The sequence below is a fragment of the Rhinolophus sinicus genome, linkage group LG03 (assembly GCF_036562045.2).
Source record: "Rhinolophus sinicus isolate RSC01 linkage group LG03, ASM3656204v1, whole genome shotgun sequence".
NCBI classification, from domain to species: Eukaryota; Metazoa; Chordata; class Mammalia; order Chiroptera; family Rhinolophidae; genus Rhinolophus; species Rhinolophus sinicus.
Window position 1 is genome coordinate 159,625,710 of NC_133753.1, and position 23,501 is coordinate 159,649,210.

The 23,501-nt window shown below is 38.8% G+C and overlaps 1 long non-coding RNA gene across 1 annotated transcript in view; it reads right to left on the minus strand.

The window, feature by feature from the left end:
• The window catches only part of LOC141570425 (uncharacterized), a 275,111-nt gene that overhangs the window by 150,238 nt on the left and 101,372 nt on the right, over window positions 1-23,501 (minus strand). Inside the window, exon 5 of the long non-coding RNA XR_012494433.1 lies at window positions 19,955-20,068. This is a non-coding gene — a long non-coding RNA (uncharacterized LOC141570425). The remainder of the gene's footprint in view (window positions 1-19,954; window positions 20,069-23,501) is intronic.

Genomic DNA, 23,501 nt, shown 5'->3' on the forward strand with positions numbered 1-23,501 from the left:
AGAGGTTTTCAGGACAAAAGTCATGTCCCCAAATATTTCACTTGCTAGTCCCAGAAAACTGCACTTTACTATTCAATAAAAATAAATCGATCCATTGACAATAATTATATCTAAATTATAGGTAACTAAAAATATAAAGCAGTGTCTTACCTGGTACTATATGCCTTATTACACCTTTACTCTTCCCCTAGGGTTCTGCATATTTGGCTGTGAGTATCTTTCCTCAATACAGCTGGAGAGTAGACTACTACAGGTATGCTGGGAATAAACTATCTTCTCTCAGACACTTCCATTTTCCTTCTCACCTTCTGTGCTGAAAAGTCACTGCTACAAATATTCTCCATGAAAGGTAGCAAAGAATTGAAATGACATTTCACTAGCAGTGAATCAGCATCTCTTCTCATTGAAACAGCATACGTTCTTCAGAAATATGACATAAGTGCTGCATATATAGGAAAACGTAAGACTTTAGGAAACGGTGGTCTAGTGCGTGGGAAACACCAATGACACCCTGCCTTTGCTAACTGATCTGCCACTGAACATGTTAGTGGGTTTTCAAATGGAAAAAGTCCTTGGACAAGTCTGAGTACAATATGAATATAATATGGCCTTGCTGATACTTAAACAAACAAACAAACAAACAAATAAATAAATAAATAAATAAAATCCTCCTTTGAGATGATTTCCAGAGCCATCAGCCCAATTTCTATCTACCTGAAGATTCTGTATTGAGTCAGTATGTTTAAAAAAAGAAGAAGAAGAATTGTGGGTGATTATGTTATAATCTTTGAATGAATATAGGGGATGATTAAAACAAATATTGAGTACGACCAGGTTCCAGGCACAAGGCGGACACTGGGGACACTAGGATGAGCAGCCAAGAATAGTTCCTCTCCCCACCTAGCGTGCATCCTTGTGGAGACAACCTTCAGACATTAAACAATATTTACAGGGTGTTATAGGGAAAAACACCCAGTTAAAAGGATTAGGAAGGCTTCTTTGAGCAAGTAATAGTTGAGCTGAACCTTGAACAACTAGGGAATAATTAGTGGAGGAAAAGTAGGGAGGGCATTCCAGACAGAGGGGAAAGTGCGTGTAAAGGCCCTGAAGGGGAAGGAGGCATCCATCTTAAAGAAATGAGAGGAGATCAGCAGGGCTAAAGCATGGAGGTATGGACTCTGGGTCAGGATGCGGTGAGGTAAACATGTCCCTGAAATTCAAGTTAAAGTTGTTCGGTTTTTTGTTTGTTTGTTTGTTTTAATATGCCCAAACTAAACACATCCCTAAATCTCTTCTAGTACCTATGGATTCTTCCATCTCAATAAATGGCAACTCTAGCCTTTTAGTTGCTTGGCATCATCTGTGACTCCTCCCTTTCTTTCTACATTGAATTCACCAGCAAAATGTATCCATCCTATCTTCAAAATATGTCCTTTACTGGACCACTTCTCATCATTTTCACTATACCATCCTGGTCCATCTCCTCTCTCCTAGATTACTGCAAGAGCCATGTAAATTGTCTTTCTATTTCTACCTTTGCCTCCCAGGAGCAATTCTTTTAAAACATGAGTTAGTTTATGGTCTTCCTAAAGTCTCTAAAGGCCCCCGAATGAGATCATTCAGAGTGAATGATCTCCTTCCTAAAGTCTCTAAAGGCCCCCTGAATGAGATCATTCAGAGTGAATGATCTCATTCCTAAAGTCTCTAAGGACCCCCATCTCACTCAGAGTGAAAATCCAAGTCTTTACTATGGCCTACAAGGGCCCTACACAATCTAATCTGCTATTAAGTCTCTGACTTCATCTCCCATTACTCTCATTCTCATTCTGTGTACCCCAGACCCAAGATCTGGTCTTTCCTGGAAACTCAGACATGCTTCTCTCTCAGGGCCTTTGAACTTGCTGTTTCCTCTGCCCATATTTTCTTCCTTCAAATATCCACATGGCTCACACCCTCACCTACTTTGTCTTTTTTTTTTCAATTACAGTTGACATTCAATATATTAGTTTCAGGTGTACAGCATAGTAGTTAGACATTTATATGACTTACAAAGTGATCCCCCAATAAGTCTAGTACCCACCCACCTGGCACCATATGTAGTTATAATTATCAACTATATTCCCTATGCTGTATTTTACATGTCTATGACTATTTTGTAACTGCCCATTTGTACTTCTTAATGTCTTCCTCTTTTTCACCCAACCTCCAACCCCCTTCCCATCTGGCAATCATCAGTTTGTTCTCTGTATCTATGACTTTGTTTCTCCTTTGTTTATTTTGTTTTTTAGATTCCGCATATAAGTGAAATCATGTGGTATTTGTTTTTCTGTCTGACTTATTTCATTTAGCATAACATGCTCTAGGTCTATCCATGTTGTTGCAAATATTAAGATTCCATTACTTTTTATGGCTGAGTAATATTCCATTGTAAATATATACCACATCTTCTTTATCCAATGGTCTATTGATGGACATTTATGTTGCTTCCATATCTTGGCTGTAGCATTATTGTGAATAATGCTATAATAAACATAGGGATGCATGTATCTTTTCAAATTAGTGTTTTGGATTTCTTCAGATAAATACTCAGAAGTGAAATTGCTTACTTCAAGTCTTTGTTCAAATGCTGTCCTCTCAGTGAGGCTTTCCCTAACTAGCCTACTTAAATTTTCAATCTGCCCTTTCTTCTTCCTTTACCTGGTTTATTTTTATCTCTAATATATTACAGTACATATTTGTACTTACTTACTTTGTTACACACACGTACTGGAATGTTATCCCCATGAAGACAGAAATTTCTGTCAGTCATACTCACTGTGGGATCCCTGGGTGCTGGATTGCTTGGGAGAGAAAGCACTCAATAAATATTTGTTGAATGAAGGTATTCATCCTACAAACAATAATAATCCACCAAAAAGCTTTAAACATGAAGAGTCATGATCAGACAAATTTTTAAGGTCTCTTCAGCTGCCCAGGAAAAGAATGTTTTGGGAGAAGGGAACTAAGTGTGGTGGACAAAAGCGGACGACTAGGAGAAAACTAGTTGACCTTCATTTCTAAGAAGAGTTAGTACAGTGAACTGAAGAAGAGAGGCTTACCAGATATGGTGACTCAGGGTTGTAACCAGCCTCCAAGATGCCCCCCCCCACCCTTTCACGCAATGATCCATCTATTCACATCTTGTGTAGTCCCCTCCTACGCTGAATGAGGCTGGGCCCGAAGGATAATGAAATACGACAGAGTGATGCTACATAACGTCCAAGACCAGGTTATAAATAGCCTTGCAAGTTCCTCCTGGTGGTTTGAAAAACTTACTCCTAGAACCCTGAGCCACTGTGTAAGAAGTCTGCCTACTTTAAGCCCACCGTGCTAGAGAGATCACATAGGGAGATCACATGGAGAAGTCCTGAGACTACATAAACAGAAAGATGCCCTACCAGCCCCAACCTGTTCCAGCCTCCAGCCATTTGGCAGAGGCCCTAGACCCTGGGAACAGAGATGGGGTTTCCCACTGGGCCACATCTGAATTCCTGACCCTCAAACCAAAACAAAACTAGTTTAAACCATTAAGTTTGGGAGTAGTGTACTAAGTAACAATAGATAACCAGAACACTCAGTGAAGAGGACTCATTGCCGATGGAATTTCACCAACCAGGCATCAGTTCAGGGTTAAATAACTTGAAGGACAGACTATCTCAAGGTGCTATCTGCATTTATGAGTCTAGTTAGGATGAGCAAAATGGATCACTTTAATAAAAGAAAAATGCAGCTGCTTCCAGTTAGTTTTTAATTGAAACTGTCAAAAATTTACCTACCTGATTTTCCCCCAGATTTGATTGCACCTAAGCCCTTCAAAAAACTGACAATTTGCTTGATTAAGTGAGGGAATTGGATTACCATGACACCTTCCTCTTCCAACCCTCTGGAGAAGTTCAGAGTAATATCTCCTCTTAGAGCATAAACTGATGAGCTGTCAAGGACAATGAGTTAGTTGTTTGTTCTGAAGTTCATCAAAAAACTCATTGGAACTGTTATTTCAGGAATATTTGATGCCTGAACTTCTTATGCTTTTCTATATAAATCAAAGACTAAATCGTGATATCAGAGACCTTAAATTATAACTGCAAATAGTAGCAAGTGAAATCCCCTTTTAAAATCATGAACAGGATTACATAATCGATAGCTTAGACTAAATGACCAAAGAACTAGTTTCATTGAAACATGAAGACAGAAAGAAGTCAGAGGCATCCTACAAGGACATATCAAGTTCTTGCACAGAATTCAAGCGTAATTATTCTAGAAGCCCTAGTGAAGATGGCACCTTGGAAAACCTACATATCTGCAACAAATCCCACCTATGATAAGTTTATGCTGGATTGTTGTCCTGCCCCACACTTTTAGACCGATGGGAAAAAAATGTGCCAAAATTCTCAAAAGCCTAAACTGGAGCTACTTCAATCCCCCAGGGGAACATTGACACAAATGCACATGGTGTCCATCTCATGCATTGATTACTATGGTCTCTCCAAAGATCAGCCTGGGGCCTTTGACTGCATGAGGGTGCCTGGGCTATTGGTGAAACCCCATGGCAAACATAGTGCAATATTAAGAGGGCAACAGCCCAAAGCCTCCTCATCCCCTACAGGAATAAAGTCTTATTTTCTTAGTAAGACACACAAAGCCCTCTATGATCTCGCCCTTCCTTACATCTCCAACCACATTTCTTGTTATAACTTTTCTAATCATCACCATACTTGTGTGCACGTGCACACATGTGCACACGTGCACACACACACACACACACACACACACACACACACCAAGCCTCCAGCAGTACTAAGCTAGCTGCAGTTCCCTGAATGTACTATACTGTATCAGATCTCCCCAGCTTTGTTCATATCTCTCTCCGTCTAGCATGTCCTTTCCCCGTTCAGACTCAGTTTAAACATCACCTCTCCTTTGAAACTCCTCCTGTCTCCTTCCCTCCAGGCAGACTCTGGCCATTCTCTATGAGCCCTCCGAAGGCCCCATATATCATTCTTTTATTTTGTCTCCCTACTGCTACTTGACTGAGTCATTCAGGAGAGCAAATAACCTTATTTGATTATTTCCATATCAGAACTCCCTAAAACACAGACCTGGTCTTGTATATGGAAAGAATGGAAGGAAGAACAATAGCCCCTCAAAATAAAAGGAAAAGATTTAAAAACTTAAGCTTTCAGTGACAATGCTATTGACCTCGTCCTTGTGCAGAATCAACAGCACTTTCTAAATGCACTTTCTGTCATCAACAGCACTTTCTAAATGCAGCCAATCTAAAGTGCTGCCACAAGTTATCCTCAAATCATAACATGATATTTATTAGACATAATTTTGATTGGCAAGTAAATAAAACCATGCCACAGAAGTTTGGGGACCACAGAAATAGCCAATATATTTTATAACAACACTCACAAAATTGTACAAAAGGCCATTCACAAAAGAACAACTGACCACTGTGTATGATTCTATTCAGCAAGAATTCTATAACACAGAATTCTGCTCCCAGACACTTTGAGAGTATAGGCACATACATAGTATTTTATTGAGGAAATGTTTTTGAATTATTAAAATTTTTTAACATGGTCATACATCTGAATGGGATTAGAAACCAAAAATGCCAATCTGATAAGCAAATAAAGAGAGAAGATCAAGATGCACATTTAGTAAGAAGAAATGAATGACAAAGTTATTCACCTCTATCTCCAGGAACAAAACTGAGGCTAATAATAGAAGCCCAAGAAGGCGAGATAATACTTGCTTAGGACTAGTTTTTAGTCTTCATTCATTTTAGGAAGTGACATTATCCCAGCTCCATGGGGAATCTAAAAATTTGAACATTTATAGAAGATTTGCTCCGGAATTGTAAACGCCTTAAAATGTTGAATTCCATAGAAATTTTCAAAATATTCTTACCGTCATTCAACCTTCAGCTCAGCCTTTAAATACAGACTATGACAGCCAACATATAAAAATTCTAGTCTATATTTTATCTATTCAGTTATTTCTACAACTGATCTCTTATTTTGATGGACACATAAACTTGAAGAAATGAATGAGACAGAAAATAGATAAAGTTTTAAGTTGATAACTAATGGAGACCTTCATCATTTCAGAGAGCCCCAAACCCATAAAGGCCATTTTAAACAGAGATTGAGCAAAAGCCGTGTCGGGAATTATGGACCAGATCTTGGGAAACAGAACTGTTTCTGCTGGAGCATTTGGAAAGGGAAATGAGTGACTGCCCTCCCCTTCCACTATTTAATTCTAAATAGTGGGCAATGGCGCCCTGCTGAGGAAGGGAGGATGATCAAACAAATGATGTTAAACAAAAGTAATAGTCACCGTTTTTTTGTGGGGTTTTTTTTTTCGTTTGTTTGTTCTGGAACTTCTCAAATATCCCCAAAAGTAGAAAGAACAATCAACCTGCATAGACATCACACAGCTTTAAAAATTAGCAATGTTCTATCCGTTTTGTTTCAAGGATCTACTTTCCAACCTCTTTTTTTGGGAGGGTCTGGAGCAAATATCAGACATTATATCATTCCATCCATAAATACTTCAGAATGTATCTCTAACAGATAAGAACATTTTACAATTAAAACAGTACCACTTTCATAACCAACACAATTTATAATTACCCTTAATATCATCTAACCCCCATCCCTACTCAGTTTTCTCTGATTATCTCAAAAATGTCTTTTAGCATGGTTTATTTGAATCAGAATTCCATCAAAATTTATTATGTTTAGTTAATACATTTTGTCTATTTTAATCTATAACATCACCCCCTCTTTTTTTCATGACATTTATTTGTTGAAGATTCTAGATTTGGCTGATTGTACCCTCATGGTATTATTTAAGATGATGCTCTATCCCTCATATTTCCTATAAATTGGCAGTTTATAAACTTGACTAGATTCAGATTCCAATGTCTTGGGAAAAATATTTCAAAGGTGATGCTGAAAGTCACACCAGGAGGCATGTAATACCTGTCTGTCCCACTTTAGTTGTGTTCACAGTGCTCAGTGGTTCGTATGATATCAGCCTGAATAATCCATAATAAAGGACCACCTTCACATTTCATGATTTTAGCATCTAAATTGCCTAGATCCATTATTTCATTAGAGGTTGAAAATGGAATGACCCAAATCTTCATTTCTTCTACTTTTATTTTCTGTCCTTCTTCTATTTAAAAAAGAAAAGCTCTTTCTCACAGAAACAGAAAAGCAGCCCCTAAGCACCGGGAGCTGCCCTGACACTCACAGCTAGACCTCAGTGTTCTCCCGTTGGATATAAACAATCTCATAGAACCACAAATCACCTTGTGACTTTGAAGAAGTGAGATAAACAAGACTGTTTTGCCATGTTGTTTAATCACAGGCAAAAACAAGGTCGCTGTGCAGACCACAAAAAATCAAACCTCCTCCTTTTCCAAATCCTATGAATGACTACTGCTTCTGTAATAAGACAGCTTTAGCCCTGCTCTAGCCTGCCCTAGCAGATTTATTAAATACCAAATCCTATCATTATTTAAAGAAGATTTATTAAAGTACCCAATCATAGAACTATCCCCCCTTCCAATCCAGACAAAGCCCCTCTTCCTTGAACCACCCCCGACATCATCTAACCACAGCCCAAATCCTGTAATATGTCCTTTCTAATACCCTCTAACTGAGATGCCCCAAATTTCCCCCAGTTCTCAGTTTCCTTCCCTGAAATAAGTAGTAAATTTGACTTGCTGAGTTCTAGGCCTGTTTATGAGGGGTGGGGGATGCAGGGAAGGGACATTTATACCTATTTGGTTATTATGAAATATAGTCTATACAAGAAAGACAGGATACGCGCAATTCTTTTACTTTACTTATCATTGCAGAAAAATGAGTTTGTGCTCTGGCAACCTACAAAGGTAATCAACATGGTATACTTTTTCCTTTTCAAAGTATCATTATTAATTCATAGATTTTCATTACTTCTATCTATAGTGGTCTCTCTCTTTTTTTTAAATTGTGCTGTGAGCTCCTGGCTGGGTACATGGTCCAGGATCTTTAAGCTTGTGTCCAGTTTCAAGACCTGGTTGCAGTGCTGGCACACAAAACTCATTTGCAAGGTGGTGCTGGATGTCTCAGACCCCTCCATCCTTTGGGAATCAGAGCCCATCATCCTGGTCTGGTCTACCAGGGAAAGGCAGGGAGCACCAGAGCTTCTGTTCTGCCCCAGAGCAAAGCCTCCAGAACTATGATCACCAAGTCTACAGCTACTTTACTTCCTGGTGGGTCGCAGAAGACTTCTGCCTGGATCTGACATGAAACCATGAACCTACAGCGGTCATTTTTCAATGATCAAATATTCCCCTCTTTGACCTGATATTTCCTTCCTGTGTCCTCATGGTACGACCCAAGAACTCTTTAATGGGTTATGCTTTCAGACACGAATAGATGTCCCAGATTTATTTTCTGCCTAAGACAAGTATATTGGTCTGGGTTCTCCAGAGAACAGAATCAATATAATACAGATAGAAGATAGATAGATAGATAGATAGATAGATAGATAGATAGATAGATAGATAACAGATAGGTAACAGATATAAGGAATTAGTTCATGTAATTATGGAGGCTGAGAAGCCCAACTGTAGAGCTAGCAAGTTGGGGATCCAGGAGAGCTGATGGTGTAAATTCTAGTCTGAATCTGAGTGGGAAGCAGTGAAATACTGATATCCCAGCTTGAAGACAGGCAGAGAGAAAGAATTCTTTCTCTTTTTCCATGGAAAGCTTATTTTAACTTCAGTGTACTTCAGATATACTAACAAAGGAAAACTATTATTCTCAAAATATTCTTCTCATAAATGAGAACTTTTTACTCAGCCTTTTAGTCTATCTAGGCCTTCTATTGATTGGATAGGGCCTACCCATACTGGGGCTAGCAATCTGTTTATTCAAATATTAATCCTACCCAGAAACACCCTCATAGGCACACCCAGGATTGATGTCCAAGCAAATGTCTGGGCACCCCTGGCCCAGTCAAGTTGACACACAAAATTAACCATCACAACAAATCAGCCATTTCTCCGTAATATTCACTTTAACAAAAAAAAAAAAAAAAGAGAGAGAGTGGTGATACTATGCCTAAAGATAAGCTTTATACCAACTGAGGGGCAGGCAGATCTGTATAGGAACATCATGGGTAGTTTCAGTCACCACACCTTTACAAGAATGTAGAGGAAAGGCAGAGTTTCAAGAAAGAATCATGAAAAAATGATTAGAGAAATAAAAAATGTGTCCAAAGAAGGAATATTAAGGAACTTGTCTGAAAAGAGAAAACTAAAGAATGATTTTATTACTCCCCTTAAAAGTTTTTCCAAATGGAGTTGCTGGGCAGTCAGTACCATGTTACAAAACACTCTGCTAGAGACAAGAGATTAAAGCAAGATTTATTTGGCTAAACCTAAAGAATGTCAAAATCACCCAATCTTAGATATCTAGAAGTGGCCTATTTAAGTCTGGAGATTAGTTCTAGATGGATTCAGGTATTTACTGAACTGCTAAAACCATATACCACCGAAAGGTACTTTTGGGAATGTAATTCTCTGTTGTTTAATTTAAATAGATCTTCTCTACCTGCCACTGTGGAAAGTAGATAAACCTCTCTCTAATCTATCACAAAAGGCTCCCCTGCAAGCTAGTTTATGGCTGCTTCTAAACAGAGAGGAAGGGGGCAGTGGGGGTGGCCTATTGTTCCTACAGAGGGAGGCGGGCCAGCAGCTCCAGCCACCACTGTGAGGGTGGAAATGAGCAATGAGCTCCTCCAGGGGCTAAAATGTCCTGGAGGAGTCCCCCATATTCTTCCTCCAGAAAGCTTGGATCCTCCTTCATACAATTTCTAGAGCCCACTCTTATTTCCAGGGATGAGAATGAGGGCAAAAGAGGTAGGTTTAGTAATTGTGGATACTGCTAAACTCTACTCTACTGCAGAATAAAAAGGCCCCAGTTTAATTTAACGTCAAATAAAGAGTCTGGATGTAAACATGAGGACAGTGCTTCTCACAGGGAATAACTCTGGAGTTTTCAGTCATCCCAGAAGAGAAAGTATTAGGACACATAGAATAATTCCTCTCCTCTAAGTTAGTAGGTGGGACTTGGGAGGTGGGCGACTGGAGGAAAAAGCACTGACAAGAATCACTATCTTAAAAGAAGATTTCCTCAAGAAAGGTTGACTCAAGGATAACTGCATTTCATAAGCTAAGAGAGCAGGATGAGGGAATTTCACAAAGAACACACAATGAGCCAGAGGAAATAACTCTAACAGCCTTAATAAAGCTGTGAATACTTTTTTCTTATCCTCTTCTAAGCCCAGAAGCTACTTTCTATTTTTATACCTTTTTTTCCCCTTCATGATTGGCAAGAAAGGAAAGCAAGGTAAAAACAGACTGTTTCTCTCTCTCTTTTTTTTTTGCTGGATAAAATATTTTGTTTTATTATTTTTTAAATATATTTTTTTTCAATTACAGTTGACATATAATATTATATTACTTTCAGGTGTACAACATAGGAATTAGACATTTATATAATTCACAAGTGATCAACCTGATAAATCTAGTATCCATCTGACACCATACATAGTTATTACAATATTATTGACTATATTCCTTATGTTAAATTTTACATCCTCATAACTATTTTTATGACTACCAATTTGTATATCTTAACCCTTTCCCCTTTTCACCCAGTCCTCCAAGCCCCCTCTCATCTGGCAACCATCAAAGTGTTCTCTGTATCTATGAGTTTGTTTCTGTTGTGTTAGTTCATTTATTTTGTTCTTTAGTTTCCACATATACATGAAATCATATGGCATTTGTCTTTGTCTGACTTACTCCACTAAGCACAATACCCTCTAGGTCCATCCATGTTGTTGCAGATGGCAAAATTTCATTCTTGGCTGAGTAATATTCCATTGTATATATGTACCAGCTCTTCTTTACATTCACCCATTGATAGACACCCAGGTTGCCTCCATATCTTGGCCATTGTAAATAATGCTACAATGAACACACAGGTGCATGTGTCCCTTTGAATAGTGTTTTGGGATTCTTCAGATAAATACACAGAAGTGGGATTACTGGGTCCCTCTTTGTTTCTTGTTTATAGCATTTGCTTAAAAGTCTGTTTTGTCTGGTATAAATATTGCTACTTCAGCTTTTTTTTTTCATCTCCATTTTCATGAAATATCTTTTTCCAACCCTTTTCTTTCATTCTGTGCATGACTTTCATTCTGAAGTGATTCTCTTGTAGGCAGCATACGTAAGGGTTTTGTTTTCTTACTCATTCAGCCATCCTTTGTCTTTTGATTGGAGCATTTAATGCATTTGCATTTAAAGTAATTGTTGATGGATATGTGGTTTTTACCATTTTACTATTCATATTTTCTGTCTTTTTTTTTCCTTCTTCTTAAAGAAGTCTTTCTATCTTTTCTTAAAATACTGGTTTGCTGGTGATGAACTCCTTTTGCTTTTTCTTGTCTGGGAGGCTCTTTATCTGTTCTTTGGTTTTAAATGATAGGTCCTTGCTTTTCATCATTTTGATTATTTCATGCCAATCCCTTCTGGCCTGCAAAGTTTCTGTTGAGAAATCAGCTGACAGTCTTATTTATTGGAGCACCCTTGTAGGTAACTAAGTATTTTTCTCTTGATTCTCTGTCTTTAACTTTTGGCATTTTAATTATGATGTGTCTTGGTGTGGGCCTCTTTGGGTTCATCTTGCTTGGGACTCTCTGCACTTCCTGGCCTTGCATGTCTATTTCCTTTGCCAGGTTGGGGAAGTTGTCCATCATTATTTCTTCAATTAGGTTTTTAATTCCTTGCCCTCTCTCTTCTCCTGGTACCACTATGATGTAAATGCTGGTACACTTAATGTCCCAGGGGTCTCTTAAGCCATCCTCATTTTTTTTTTTTAATTCTTTTTTCTTTTTGCTGTTCTGGTTGGTTGTTTCCTGCTATCTTCTTTTCCAAATCACTGATTTGATCCACTGATTCATCTAATCTGTTGCTGATTCCCTCTAATGTAGTCTTCATTTCAGTTACTGTATTCTTTATTTCTGATTTTTTTTATGTTTTCTATCTCCATTTTTATGTTTCCTATCTCTTTTTTGAAGTTCTACCTGAGATCAGTGAGCATCCTTATATCCAGTGTTTTGAACTCAGCATCTGGCAGATTGCTTTTCTCCATGTTGTTTAATTCTTTTTCTGGAGCTTTTGTTTTGTTCTTTCATTTGATACATATTTCTTTGTCTCTATATTTTGGCAGCCTCACTGTGTTTGTTTCTATGTATTAGGTAGAGCTGCTAAGTCTCCCAGTCTTAGTAGAGTGGCCTTATGTAGTAGGTGTCCTGTGTGGCCCAGTGGCACAATCTGCCTGGTCACCTGATCTGTGTCCCCTGTGTGAGTGTGTATATCCTGAACTTCACACTTAAATATCCAATCACCTACTTGATATCTCCCTATGGCTGTCTAATAATTATCTCACCCTTAATATGGCAAAAAAATTTTTTTTTTGTTTAAAGTTTATTGGGGTGACAATTGTTAGTAAAATTACATAGATTTCAGGTGTACAATTCTGTATTACATCATCTAGAAATCCCATTGCATGTTCACCACCCAGAGTCAGTTCTCCGTCCATCACCATATATTTGATCCCTCTTCAAAAAATTTTTGATTCCCTAATCCTGGTCTGGAAATTCCACCTTCCTAGTCTGCCTCTTTGCAACAAATGGCACCAACATCCACTCAGCTGCTCAGGTCATCCTCAATTCTTCTCCTTCCAGCATATTCCATATCTAATCCATCAGCAACTCCCATGGGCTCTATTTGTAAAACCTGACTCTGACCACTTCTCACCCATTCGTCACCACAACTTCATTGTCATCTCTCACTAAATTTCTGCAACAGCCTTTTAACTATAATCAGTTCTACAGATAGCAGCAAGATCAGTTACTATGTTGCTATCACTCTTTCATTGATTTCCATTGCATCCACATTAAACACATTTCTTACCGAAGCCTAAAAAGCCCTGTATGATCTGTTCTCTGCTTGCTTCTTTGAAACTATCTTTCACTTTTCTCCTCAATTCTTGCATTTGAACCACACCAGCCTTCTTTCCTCGCCTCATACATTTCAGGATCAGTTTTGTTTCAGGGCCTTTGTACTTCTGTTTGTTCTAGTTGGAAGCATCTTCCCCAGATCTTCATATGTGTGGCTTCCTCTCATAACACAAATGTCACCTCCTCCAACAGGCCTTTCCTGACTACCCCAGCCAATATAGGACTTCCTGCCTCCTTACTGTCTCTCACATTTCCCTATTTTGTTTTCTTCATAGCATTTATCAGTATATGAAATTATTCTATTAATCTATTTTCATATTTACTGTTTGAATTGTCTCATTGCAATGTCAGCTCCTTGAGTCAATGACTTCGAATTTTTCACTGTATATCCCTAAGTACCTGGCTTATAACAGGTACTTAGTAAACATTCGGTGACTTAACATGTTGTGTATGGCGGGGTTTAAATCCCTCATACCCATCTGTTCTGGCAGGTTTTTAAAAGAAACTACTTTAAAATGCACTCTTCTCTTTAAAGTGTAAATGCTTCTATGTCATTTATTATTTTTCTATGGAATTTTTTAGGATTTACTCACCTATGATGTTAGTAATCCCTCCTGGTGTGATACTGCAGAAAGCAGCTTCCTTTGTGCAGTGGGACACGGCAAAAATTGCATATGTGCCGAGTTTCACTTCTCACTTTTTTTGATGCGCACACTTTACACACCCGTGTGTGATATTTTTTCTTTCCTCTTCCCACTATGGGCTCCAGATGATGCGTGGCCAAATCTCCCGAGAGCCTGGCCGGATTGTCTTCCTTGAGGGCCCGCTGCGTAGGCACTTTCACAGCTGGTTCCCTATCGCCACTCGTCTCACCTCCCTGTCTTGGCCTCTTACTGCTCTCTGCCCAATCTTTTGAAATTCTCGTTATCCGTCCTTAACGCATGGCTCAGAAAAAATGAAGATTCTCGTGATCCGTACGCAACGTGTTAATAAGTATACAGCATTCTGAGAATCCTTTAATTCCAATCTGCCCTAAAAGCCTAGGGCAGAAATGATGGTACATCATTTCCTGTCCTTGAATATATAACACTAATTGTTACACTCTTTTAACCTCCTTTAATTTTTGCCAACACGATTTTCTCATCTTTGTATAATATCAAAGAATCTTGACAAAATTGTTGAAATGATGCTGTATCCTGGATTTGGACATTAATCAAAGATCACTGATGGTAAGGCTAAGAATATGAAGAGCAAAAACACTCTGCAGAACTGGCACCCCCTTCATCTAAGCTGATCCTTCTTTTCTTGATACAGACTTAAAATCTTGACTTCCAAATCCTATTTATTTGAGGAATTAAGAATAATAGCTGCAAAGATTATACCCTGCTTTCTATTGCTATATGCTTCTCCCTGGGAGAAGAAATGACACCTTAGAGATATATAACTATTTTCTGACTTGTCAAAGACACTGACCATAAACCAAGTATAATAATCTATCTAATCATTAAATATAAGGCAGCATGAAAATAACACCAGCTAGGAGACAGAGCCCTGAACCCAATAAAGGTTATTTAGTTCAAATAAACTCTATTTAGTTCAATAACCTCTGCAGGGGACTTAACCTTTTTTAAAGAGGAGGTGAAATACAGGTGGCAAATGCCAGGCTGTGTATATCTTCAGCAACATACACATGTTTCAATTGCTCATACCATGACTGCAGGTTAAACTGAAGCCCCCTGCAAGTGAATCTCTGAGTATAAAGCCTTACTAGGCAGATATCTAAGCTAGTTTTCATTTTTTTTGACCCCTTCTACAGTTTTCCAGTCTTCCCATGAAATGGGGATGGCGGTGGTGGTGAGATAGCTGATAGTAGGCTTTTCTCTATGAACCACTCTAGCAAATTAATCGAACCCAAGGAAGGGGTCATTGGAATCTCCAATCTATAGCGAATTCATCAGAAGCTCAGGTGACAACCTGGACTTGTGATTGTCATTTGAAGGGGGGGGGGGGGGCGGCAGTCTTGCAGGACTGAACCCATAGCATTTGAGATAGTGTAGATAATGTCAGAACTGAGTTGAATTTTAGGACACCCAGCTGGGGCCAGAGAATTGCTTGGTGGTGTTGGGGAAAACCTAAAAAACATGTCAGAATTGGGTGAAGAATTGTGTATGCTCAAACATAAAAATGTCTCAAATCTGATATTTTAATGTGACTATTTTCACTACGGCTACAATTCCAGGTCTTACTGGCTAGATTAACCCATAACTAAATAATAATAACATCTTCCATTTACTGAGCCCATGCTATGTTACATGTGTCATCCTAAGAGCTTGACATAGATCAGAACAGTAAGTAGCATTTCAGCCCTGGGAAGTAAGTATCATTATATTAATTTTACAGAGGAGGGAATAGCCTGAAGTCGCACAAGCAGAAAGAGATAATTGTCTGCCTATACTTAATCCTGGGTTTGTTTTTTTCTCAAAATTTGGCTTCCAGAACAACAGTCCAAAATAGATTTCAATGTTAAACAAATGGCAAAGGTAGGAAAGAAAGTAAAAGGCAAAACAATTTTAGCACATGTAATGAGAGTTAACAATTGTTTCAAATCTCCTTTTTCTCTAAATGCAGCCTAACTTCTGAAAATTACATCTAAAGATGCTGAGAAAATCCACCAAGTGGGTAAGAATTGTTTTGATTCAGGAGGTTAAGTTCTCTAGCCTGGATTGATTTTATTTAAAGCTTAAAGAAAGTGTAAAACATTAAAGGAAACATTGTTGAAGGAGGGGGGGATATGAGAGAAACAGCCTGAGACAGTGTCCAGAGGCCACACAGCAAAAGAAACTTCCAGGACTCTGTATGAATATGAGCTGGCGTGTTCCAGGGAAGGCCAGTCCCCAGAGCAGGCCAGAGCAGGCCACCCCTTTAAACAGAGGGGCCCTCTCTGGTCATTGGCAGTGTGCATAATGAACGAGACACCCTTCCACCTGAAACCCATCTTCTGACAATTTGCTGTGGTTGTTCACTGTCCTTGCACTCCAGGGGACCTTAGACATTGATAATTCCAATGGCTCTGCCTACCCCAACTGTGCTTGCATGGTGTAGAGGGGAGAGAGAAAATGGCCTAGAATCACTAAGAAGACCAAGAAATGGAGCACCCAGCTTTTCTTTCTTTATTGTTCTATGGGGGGTTTTGAGGTTTTTGTTTTAGCAACTAACACTGAAGATAGCTGAAAATTACTAAGGTTACTTTTTAGTTGGAAAAAAAAAAAGAATCTTTAACTGCAGATGCCTTTGTAAACCAGGTTATTAGAAAAGCAGTTTTAATTTTTTGAGTGAATCTTTGCTATGCTAATTCAATTAAGCCAATATTTATTTAGTGATTATTCTATGGCAAGCATTGACAGACACAGCAGACATGATAATCTCAGAGTCTCTCTCTCTCTCTCTCTCTCTCTCTCTCTCTCTCTCTCTCTGTACACATATAAAATCATGCCTACCTTCCTCTATGCCTGACTCCTTCTCTAAAGTTACTTTGAAACCCAGTCTTTCTTTCCCAGGTACGCAAGCCACTTACTTAAGATGATCTTATTTGCACACTGATGACATGTTCTCTAATGCACCATCCAAATCAAAACATGAAATAGGACAAGGACAGTGTGACCTTATGCAACACCACATACCATCCTAGAGGCATTCAAATCATAGCTACATGCTCTAATTCACAGGGCTCTGAATTTCAACAAATAGTTGTAGAAATTCAAATTGTTCCCACTTTCAGGGAGATTCAACAGAAGCCATGTACTGCTGACCCACATTTCCCTGAGTGCCTATTGAGGCATTTGTACCCTGAGAACTGACAGAGTGGGATCAGAGGTCTAACCGGTACCTGTGTCACCTAACCTGAGGGGAGCTGCACCAGAGACCTATGCCAAGAGAGAAAGAGCCAAGCTAAGAGAAACAGAGCGAGCACATTTTTACACCTATGAGCACTTAAAGATGCACAGGCCTTTTTGTGAGGGACACAGGGATGTGCACTTGACACATGGTTGACCAAGGTCACCAGCTATTTGCTTTCTGAGCCTTTATGCTGCCAGCCTCCATCACCTGCTTTGAATATGCATTGCCTAGATATGCAAATTAGTACTTGTCTGTTAACCAAGGGCATTAATGAAATCACTCCTTCTGAAAATCTTAATTTTAATTAAAATTAGACCTTACAGGTCTCCAGTATGTTTCTTTAAGCTATGGATGTTATTTTCTATTGGATGCTAACCTAAGGGTCTTGGGAAAGCCTAGGAAAGCTTCTGTTGGTTTGAAGTGCTTTTGTTTTATTTCACTTTGTTTTGTATTTTCTTCCACAAGTCTAAGATGATTGAAAGTTTGTCTTGGGTACTAGCAAAAAAAAAAAAAAAGCTTTACGATGATATTTTTTAAAAAAACTATTCAATTCAAAATTAAATAAAGCAGAAACGCTATACTGAATCTCTAGTAGAAACAAAATAGAGCAAAATATACTAATGTAGTAAGAGTTTTTGGTGACACTAAAGTCATAAAGGAGAACACGGACATCCCTCTTCAATTCAAAGACAAGTGGCAATTTTGCCCACAGGGTCAGTGGTTTTATCCTCTTGATAACTGTGGTTAAATGCATGTCTGTTCTGCCCAGGCCAGAGCTGAATTTCTAGCTCCCGGTTAAGCTAGAACAATAGCCACCTTGGACCTTGGACTTGCTACTCTTGCCCTTACAGATGTTTATTTCAGAGTTTCACTTTGGCATTGTCGGCTGGTGTGATCTTAAGCGGCCACTTGGTAATACCTATTGTGTTTATTATTATTAATAGAACGTGCTGTGGTGTTGAGGTGATGGGTCAGTATTGCACATGGTTCTTTAGGAAGACTCAGAGCAAAACATTTTCTCAGGTTTCAAAGCCAGGAAAACCATGTCTTTCCTCAAGAACAGATATGTTTCTGTGGCTATTGAGAGCCTTGTGACTGAACATGTTTCCCTTTTTGTTTTGACAGCTAGGAAACTGAAGACCAGCGAACTACAAAAAGTTGTATAGAGCAACAGCATAGGGAATGCAGTCAACAACATTTTAATAACTATGCATGGCGTCAGATGGGTACTAGAGTTATCATTTTGGTGATCACTTTGTTAAGTTATATAAATGTCTAATCACTATGTTGTCTACCTAAAACAATATAATATTGTATGTCAACTGTAACTGAAAAATTAAAAATTATTAAACAAAATGAAATTTTCGAAAAAGCTATGCATAGCATTAGGCATTACCTCATGTACTGATAATTTCCCAGCCTTAATTTCACTGCCCTAACCTGTTTTTCTTCTCTTCTTCTTCATTACTTAATTTTTTTTTTCTCCTATGGTATTTTATTGCAGGTATTTATGTAATGCTTTTCAACCCTATTCTCAATAAAGGCATTCATCCATTTATCTATTTCTGTGTGTAATAGAATCTCTATTTGCACCTGGAACAGATAAATAGCCCCCATTAGATGGAGAGCTCCTCCAGGACAGGGTGACCCCTTATTCATCTCTGTGTCTTTAGTACAAATCCTGTGTTTAGCATAGCATCAGCACTTACTAAACATTTATTGAATTGAATTTTGAACTATCCCCAGGGAATCTTTGGGAGAGTCTGAAAAACTATTTAGAATTCTGAACTCCTGCCGCAGTACTTCAGCCCCCCTTAAATGAGGCAGCGTCTTGTTTATCTTCTGACCCTTGTCCTAAGTAGAAAGAGAGACAATTCTGTCACACTTGAGTCCATGTCTGAAAATGCCAGTCTCCCTAACAGGGTGTCCCTAACAGAGAGCCCCTAACACACCACCTCTATCGGGGCACCCCACATACCACGAGGCTTAATAAATGTTTGCTACAGAAATGTCAAAAAATGAAGACCTTGCTATCTTTTATGTGTAGAAGTGAAAACATGCTTTCTTCTGACACCTCTCTTTGATTCCCCTCAATAATCTATGTTGGGTAAATGGAGCATTGCATGAAGCTAAAAACTGAGATGTTGGGCTCAGACAGACTTGGGTTCAAATCCTGGCTGTACTACTAACCAGCTTTACAACTTTACCTCTCCTAAGTAAGCAAATTATCTAGCCTCTCTAAGCATACTTTAAATGGAGTAACCATTATACTTACTCATGAGGTTATTGTAAGGATTTAATGATACATGTCAGTGCACTTAGCCCAAAACTTTGTACATTGTGAGTATTCAGTCAAAAGCCTACACAACGTAACATCTTACCCATTTTCTTATATTCGTTCCAAAGGCAAATATCTACCTTTAGAAAACTGAATTGTGGGTAGCATGCTTGTGACTGAAACACCCTCTGTTTCAATCTCTAACAGCATCTCAAACTCACTCAGTCCACCCTCCTTCCCCAAATCCAGGGCCCTGTAAGTTTTCACTCCCCTCCCTCCTATGGAGAGCTGTGGGGAGGGCCAAGAGAGGAGCAGGGCTTGTCAATAGAAAACTTCAAAACTCTCTTAACATGCTAGGGAATAATTGAACAATGACAATGGCTTCTTGACTATTACAAAGAGATATTGAGAAACGGGATTTGAATTTAAAGCAAGTGTCATTAACAAGACTGAAATATTTGAGAACCTCATGGCTGACTTCTGAGGATTAGACTTAGAAAAATAAACACTCTTCTACATGAAGCATGAACTGAATTTGTAACTTAGAGATAATTCTTTACTTTGAAAAATAAATCTCCTCAAAGTGATGACAATATAAAAATATGTTTGCATTTAATTTAGTCTTTATAAAAGACATGGTAGACTTACCTGCACAGAACTCAACATCACAGGCCTATGAGTTGGTGATTAGGATAATCTCCCACTGAAGCCTTGTCCACAGTCACCACAAACCCACGTAGGCCTTCTGTATGCTCCATCTGTCTGCAGGAGAAAGAATGACATTAGCATCATGTGTACACAAAGACCAACTTCGCATTTAGAGAAGGATGAAGAAACCCCTGAATGCACAATTACCCAGTAGGCTTGGGTCTCCTGAGTACAGAAATGTGTGTCCCTGGTGGTTTTGACTTCAAGGTCTTGAGCACATTGTTGGGGGTGCTCTGCAGCTACCCAAACTGGGGTACAAAGAACTCACGCCCAGACGCTTCAGGTCCCTCTCATTTTCAAATGGAGTTGCTTTATCTGTCTGCCCACCCCATACCCGCAAATGGAGGCCTGTCCTCTGGGCTCAGAAACAACACAGCCTTATTTGTTTTCCACCCTATAATTATAAGGAAGCAACCAAATGACTCCACCAGCTGCATTACACCTGTACCCATGAAGAGCCATAACACAAAACGTAAGGTCACCTGGTTGAGATGGCAATCTCTTCCTAGAGTGAGCTTGTGAGTACTAACAGACAGCTTATATTTGAGGATTTACACTTGTGGTTACACTCAGTGGTTAGAACATGGGCTTGGAATCTGACTGCAAGGGTTGGAATCACTGTGTGACCTTGAGCAAGTCACTTTCTTCCTCTTGCTTACTTCAGACAATTGCTGTGATGATTAAATGAATTAATATGTCTATTAGTCTGCCTGAGTTACCATAACAGAATACCACAGACTGGGTGGTTTAGGCAACAGAAATTTATTTTCTCACAGTTCTGGAGGCCCTGGTCCTTCTCACGTGCAAAATACATTTATTTCATCCACAACAACCCCAAAAGTCTTAACTCATTCCAGCATCAACTCTAAGTCTAAAGTCCAAAGTGTCATCTAAACCACATGTAAATCACGTATGTGTGAGATTTAAGGTTCAATTCATACTGAGGTAAAATCCTTCTCCAGCTGTGAACCTATGGGACCTAACAAGGTGTGTGCTTCCAAAACAAAACAGGGGGTCGTAAGGTAGACATTCCCAGTCTAAAAGGGAGAAATAGGAGAGAAGAAAGGAGCAACAGATCCTAAGTCCAATCTAATGGGGCAAATTAGACATTAAGGCTTGAGAATCATGATCTTTGACCTAACGCTCTGCCTTGTAAACCCACTGGAGTGGAATGTCATCTCCCTGACTTAGCAACATATTGCCCCTCATAGCTCTCTTCCAGGCACCCATCCATGTGGCAGCTTTCTGCAGGGGCCACATCCCTGATGTACTGGGCTGGGTTAGGGGGCCATCTTGGTCTGAACTTGAGTGGGGCCCCCTCCTTTGAAACCACTCTGCCTCCTGGTCCTTGTAACTATGGGCCTGTGATGGGAGTGGTACACCTGGTGATCTCTGAATCATCTTTGAGGGGGTGGGAGATATCAGGGTGTCGTTTTTAACCTTATCTTGAAAATAGCAGCTGGCTTCTGCTGCACTGACTGTTTAGGTCTATGGTTTATATCCACAGTAATAGCCTTATCAAATACCCCTCATTCTTCTCTTCAGGGACTCCAGTTGCACATATATTGGGCTGCTTTAAGTTGTCCCAGGACTCAATGATGCTCTATTTTATTTTAGGTCTTTTTATTCTGTTTTATATTGGATAGCTTCCATTGTTATATCTTCAGGTTTGCTAATCTTTTTCTTCTCCAATATCTAATCTGTTGTTTATCCCATTCACTGTATTGTTCAGCTTAGATTTTGCATTTTCACCTCCAGAAATTGTATATGGTTCTTTATTTTCCATGTCTCTACTTAACATGTGCAGTATTTCTTCTATATTCTTGAAAACATGGAATTCAGTTATCCTATGTCTTTGGTTCTAATTCTATCATCTGTATCATTTATGGACAGGTTTCTATTGACTGTTTTTCTCCTTATATGGGTCAGAATTTCCTGTTTCTCTATATGCCTGAAAATTTTTTATAGGATGGCAGACATGGTGAATTTTTCTTTGATGAGTGCTGGATATTTTTATATTCCTATATTCTTTTTTTAATTAATGTCTATTGGGGTGACAATTGTTAGTAAAGTTACACAGATTTCAGGTGTACAATTCTGTAATACATCATCTATATATCACATTGTGTGTTTACCACCCAGAGTCAGTTCTCCTTCCATCACCATATATTTGACCTGGTTTACTCTCTTCTAGAAACCGCCTCCCCCCTTACCATCTGGTAACCCCTAAACTATTGTCTATGTCTATGAGTTTTTGTTTCTTCATTTGTTTTTCTTGTTCTTTTGCTGTTTTCAGTTTTATATACCACATATCAGTGAAATCATATGGTTCTCTGCTTTTTCTGTCTGACTTATTTCGCTTAGCATTATAATCTCAAGATCCATCCATGTTGTCACAAATGGTACTATTTCATCTTTTCTTACCGCCGAATAGTATTCCATTGTGCATATATACCACAACTCCTTTATCCATTTATCTGTCAAAGGACATTTTGGTTGTTTCCATGTCTTGGCCACTGTAAATAAAGCTGCACTGAACATTGGAGCACATGTCTTTATGGATAAAACTTTGCTCTGGGATGCAGTTATGTTATTTGGAAACAGTTTCATTTTTCTTTTTTTTTTTTTTTTTTTGAGGCTTGCTGTTAAGATTTGTGAAGTGGAATTCAGTAGCCTTTGTTTAGGTCTAAATTAATCACACTACTGAGGTGATACCCTTCTGAATACTCTTATTTCTCTAATGTCCTTTGAATGATGACATTTTCCACTCTCACTGAAAGGAGCACTGTTCCCAGCTCTGTGTGAGCTCCACAAATATTCCCATTGCTCCTTTTCAGTGGTTCTTTCCCCAGACTTGGCTAGTTTCCCATAAACATGTGCTTATCAGTAGCCAGATGAAGACTTCAGGAGGACCCTCTGCAGAGTCTCTAGAGCTTTTCTGTCCAGTTCCCTCTTCACCAGTACTCTGTCCAGTGAATTCAAGCCACTTTGGCTTCCCTGGACTCCTAGCTCCATCTCTTCAAATCATGAAGATTACTGGGTTCCCATGGTCCCTAGTCCCTACACTGCAGGCTGGAACCTCACTCCAGGCACCGAAGAAATCATATGGTTCACCTTGTTTGCTTTCCCACTCTCAGAGATCAACATTTTGCATTGCCTGATACACAACATCTGAAAACCATTGTTTCATATATTTTGCCCAGTTTTTAGGTGGGGAGATAAATTCAGTCTCTATTATTCCTTCTTGCCTAGAAAGACATTTTTTTAAGCAAGAAATTGGCTCTTTCCTTTTCGTTTTACTTCATCATCGCAAATTCAAGTTGCTTTTCTCTTACAGAAAATGAAAAATTGAATTAAACTGGGAAATGAGGCACTCAGAAAATTAATTCAATTTTTTTTCCATAAATCAGAAACCGTCGTTATACTTGGAAACCATTTTTTATTTTCAGTTTTTATATTTTTAGTTATCTTTATTTTCACTAACTTT